This window comes from Sinocyclocheilus anshuiensis, unplaced genomic scaffold (assembly GCF_001515605.1).
Source record: "Sinocyclocheilus anshuiensis isolate Anshui unplaced genomic scaffold, SAMN03320099.WGS_v1.1 scaffold961, whole genome shotgun sequence".
Classification (NCBI taxonomy): Eukaryota; Metazoa; Chordata; class Actinopteri; order Cypriniformes; family Cyprinidae; genus Sinocyclocheilus; species Sinocyclocheilus anshuiensis.
In genome coordinates this window covers 931,834-936,936 of record NW_015557049.1, presented here as the reverse complement: position 1 = coordinate 936,936, position 5,103 = coordinate 931,834, and the positions used below count along the sequence as shown (strand labels likewise).

General features: G+C 36.8%; 1 protein-coding gene across 1 annotated transcript in view; it reads left to right on the top strand.

Annotated features, from left to right (window-relative positions):
- Positions 1 to 5,103, top strand: part of LOC107676383 (cadherin-23-like) — a 267,703-nt gene that overhangs the window by 88,962 nt on the left and 173,638 nt on the right. The window lies entirely within an intron of this gene.

Below are 5,103 nucleotides of genomic sequence, written 5' to 3'. Positions count from 1 at the left end.
GAAAAGGTTGAAGCGAATTACAAGGATGTTCACAGTGGGCTGTGTTTACATTAATCTCGCATCATAAAAGCCGATGTGCAAGTACATTTAACCACTTGCATTACTCAGCCGAACGCACAAGCGCTCTTCTTTGTGAGCATTTGAGTGTGCGGTTAAAAACTAGCCTAGAGAGCCATCTGCTGTTAAAAACTAAGCTCAGAATCGATTCGAGAGAAAATCACGATGCATTCCGAAAATCTCAGAATCAATTCACGAATCGCGATGCATCGATTTATTGTCCCAGCCCTAGTCTGGATCCCGCCAAGCGCCCGAGCTCACAGCAGAAGCTTTTGAAAGGTTCATACCCTTCTCAAACTTTTCTGCAAGCTCAACCTGCGAACCCCGCAATCTGAGACTTCGCCGTGCCTTGGCAGCAGCGGAACCTGAACTACGAGATGCAGATGCTTGTTCCTCATCCCTCGAGAAGAGGGACAAACACGAATGGAGGTTTCTTATTTGAAATTCTCACAATGAGCACATTCAGAGCCCTCGACACCAAACGCATGTGCTCCTCACCAAGACACATAACCCATAGATCGAGTGTGTCCTCGGGTGTCAGAAACCTTGGACACGGAGGCACACACTTTCTAAAATGCTCACTTGCCTTGGTTTCTCCATAACGCTTTCACACGCACTGTCAAACAAACGGCTCCTGAAGACAACAAAAGCTGATGATGTGTTCGGCAGGTGCCCTCTAATACTTCCAGGTGCCCAGGTGCCCGGGCTACGTGGACCAATGAGATTGGAGTTGTTTCACACGTGCTTCAGACACCGGTCCTGCTGGCGGCAGTCCCCATAGTGTCTGCTAGAGGAAGCAGAGCGAGTTCCCTAGAAGGGGAAACTGAATTTTCAGCATCATTACTCCAGTCTTCAGTGTCACATGATCCTTCAGAAATTATTCTGATATGCTGATTTCTGCTCAAGAAACATTTCTTATTATTATCAATGTTGAAAACAGTTATGCTGCTTAATATTTTTGTGGAAATATGATACTTTTTTTCAGGATTCTTTAATGAATAGAAAATAAAAAAACAACATTTATTTCAAATAGAAATCTTTTGTAAAATTATAAATGTTTTACCATCATTTTTGTTTAATTTAATGCATCCTTACTGAATAAAAATATTAATTTCTTTAAATGAAAAGCCCGAGATAGAGACACAAAGACTTAGTCATATTGACAGACAATATCTGATACAGTTGTACCTGAGATCCCAGCTTATAGACTGCTATAATTTTAACATTTTCAGAAAAGCACTGAAAATAATTGTCTTCTCTCTGTAGAGGATATAATTTATGCTGATTTGCTACTGAACTCTTGATGATAAGGAGAGATTTGAATATTATTACAGAAAAAAGAACAGACTGAGGATGATGGAGGAATCCCTGTGATCCTAAACATTTCTACAGTAGTTAATTTGTCTCCTCAGAGAGTCTCTGGAATAACTTCTGATGGGTTAATGAGCTGATAAGGGGCTTGTGATCATTTAGAAATATGATAATAGTAATTATAGAGCTTAAGAACATGTTGAACAGAGTGTGTTATTAAACTGTGTGTGTCTGTACAGTGATCTTCAGTGTAATGTGTTGCTGTTCCGTTTAGTGTTTGTTGTTCAAGTCTCAATGTGAATTTTACTGCACATCTCACTCTGAATCTCACTTTGAAAGAATAGTTTACCCCAAAAATGAAAATTTGCTGAAAATATACTCACCCTCAGGCCATCCAAGATGCAGATGAGTTTGTTTCCTCATCAAAACAGATTTGGAGAAATTTAGCATTACTAGTATTATCACCTGCTCACCAATGGATCCTCTGCAGTGAATGGGTGCCGTCAGAATGAGAGTCCAAACAGCTGATAAAAACCACCACAAGTAACCCACATGTATTTTAGGAGAAACTGATACATTTACGTGCTGTAAATCCGACTGACAGGACTCTCTGAACTGCAGCGCGAACAAACATGGTGGCGCCCATCTCATGTTATTGATCATGATCAAGATCATTTATAAAGGTTTAATGAAAGGGTTAATAGCTTGTGAAGTGAAAAGCTGGGTTGTAAGAAACAGATCCATCATTAAAGTGCCCCTATTATGCCATTTTTAAGGTTCCTAATAATGTTTCGGGAGTCTCCTACAATAGGATTACATGCATGCAAGGTCAAAAAAATGCTTTAGTTTTCTCAAAATACTCATTTAATGTCACCTCATTTTCCAACGATTCTCAAATTATTTGGTCGGAGCAGTTCTAATATTCAGTCTCTCTAAACCCCTCCTTTCCGTGAGCCTATTCTGCTCTGATTTGTCAGATGGCCCAGTCTGTTGTGATTGGTCTACCGCATAGAGCGCGTGTCGGAAACGATACACCCATTGCCATAGTTCCGTATTTTGAACACTCGATAGAAAATATAAACATCTATTTATCATGCTTACAGGTTGTGATTCAGTGAAGCCAGCTGGTCCAAATAAACTGAGTACTGAGCCATCTCTCAAGAGCAAGCGTTTTGTGAATCCCGTGTTGAAATCCCCAAGATTAGAGAAGCAGTCGTCAGTAAATGACGTGTTTGTTGGCGGGGTCAAGATGTTTGCGGCCGGCCAACGTAGAACATAAGTGGGAATTATGCAAATGTGTTACCTCGTGACGTGTAGCCGTCATGGAAGTGGGATTCGAATTACTAATGACTCGTTTAGGCTGTACAGAGTCGATTCTTCATTTTGGAAGACAGTAACTTTATTTATTGTGCACTTTCGGCTTTACAACTTTGCAGGTCGTTTATACTCATACAGCTACATTACACACTGCATGAAAGGCAATATTCGAAATGGCATAATGGGGCACTTTAAGATTTTTTAAATTTAAACCATTGCCTCAGGCCAAAATACTTGTCTATAATCTATAATAATATAAAAGCAATAAATATTGCAAGAAAGCAATATTATGGATTATGGACATCTTGATGTATTTGTGTCTTACAAACATGCAGTTTTTTACCTCACAAGATGTTATTCAATGGACCGGAGTAGTGTGGATTAGTGTGATGTCATTCTGACGGCACCCATTCACTGCAGAGAATCCTTTGGTGAGCAAGTGATGTAATGCTAAATTTTTCCAAATCTGTTCCCCTGAAGAGGCAAACTCATCTACATCTTGGATGGCCTGAGTAAATTTTCAGCGAATGTTCATTTTTGGGTGAACTAACAGATGCTTTTATCCTACGCTACTTTCAAGATATACATTTTATCAGTTTATGCATCCTCTCTGAGTCAAACCCTTGACCTTGGCGTTGCTAGTACCATGCTTTACTGTTTGAGTTACAGGAATGGCTCAAGCTTAATGTAAGTTTCACTTCTCATACTGAATCTTGCTCCACTTGTTACTCTGAATCTGTCTTCACCTTTCACTCTGGATCTCTCTTTGAATCTCTCTTTTTCCTGTGGCGTTTTTGTGTAAACTGATTTTTCATGTGCCACAATGTATATAAGAGGCAGAAAGCTAATAATAAGTAGCCTCTTTCTCTCCTCCCATTTCCCTCTTTCTGTCTTCCTGGTTTGGGAATAATCTTCTCTGACATACTGCAGTTGAAAGAGGCTGGGGATTCCCTGCTGTATTTGAGGTTTTTAATACTATTAGATATGCCTCTCTCTCCCACTCATGCATTCTTTTCTTCCTTCATTCTTCTTATTTTATATTCTTGTTTGGCTTTTTCCTAACCTCAAATGTTATATTTGAATACAAAATAATTTCTCAGATCAACACTTTTTTGCTGCTACTATTGTTAACTATTAATTACAAAGAAACAGCAAATAACATATTAAACATTTTGAAGTAGAAAGACTGAAATGGTATTTTCTTGTAAAATGTATTCTCATAATCTTTGTTTTATTTATAGATAATATATATATATATATATATATATATATTTTTTTTTTTACAATGTATATGATATATGATTAAAATTGACTAATGAAAAATGTCACGGATTTGCTTTAATATCTAAAAATCACAGTCTGTATTTACATAAACATGATTGCAGTTATGAAACTGAGCAATAAAATAAGTGTTCCAGTTTCCTCAGTTGACCTAAAGCGTTTTGTTTTAAGGTGCATGAACTTTAGCGTGGAGCAACTGAGCAGTGAGAGTGTGAGAGGACCTTATCTGGTCGAGGCAAGACAGCAAGTTAGAATTCACTGTCCACATCTATCTTCATTCCTTCTTATGATTCCTCTTTTTTCTAATCCTCTTTTCTCTCTCTTTTATCTTTGTCCTTTATACCTCATGCTTTCTTTCTCTCCGATAGTTTATCTGAATCTTTTCTAATCCTTTCTTTTCAAAGGATGGATATCTCCTGTTTTATTAAAAGAGATAAAGAGGGAGTGCTTGCTGAAATACAGCTTCTTTCTCTCATGAAGGATCTGGTTTACTGTTTTGAAATAGGAAGTGTCTATTTTCCTCTTTTGCGTTCTCTTTCTGTGGCCTAGGGATTGTGGGAGTAATGCGGCGGCATTCAGCTTTTTGTAAATGCCATATATAAATATATATACATTATATATAAACAGAATATATAAGCTTGAATAATGCAGCTAGCTGTTTAACGTCAGCTATGACTCACAGCAGGAGTTTATCAAGTTGCCTTTCCTGTTCCATATACTGTAGACTTGCTTTTGTCTAGTGTAGGTATGTGTAGATGTATAGATAGAGTGCACCTGATTTTTAGATAAATGCATGGGTGAATTTAAAGAAATGTCAAGAATATGTCTGGGTCATATTTCACCCCCAAATCAAAAGAATTTTTGGAACCCATTTACGACCATTAAGATTTTTTTTCACATTTCCCAAAATTCTCATTACCATTATGCAAAAACATAATAATAATAATAATAATAATAAATATATTACTGCAATGTGAAACAATGTGAAAATTATTATTATTATTATATTGTAAATTATATATCATGGTAGTATTCCTTTAATGTTGATTTAGATCCCCATTTATTTAGATTTATATATATATATATATATATATATATATATATATATATAAGAAACATTTTTGTCATATGTATCTT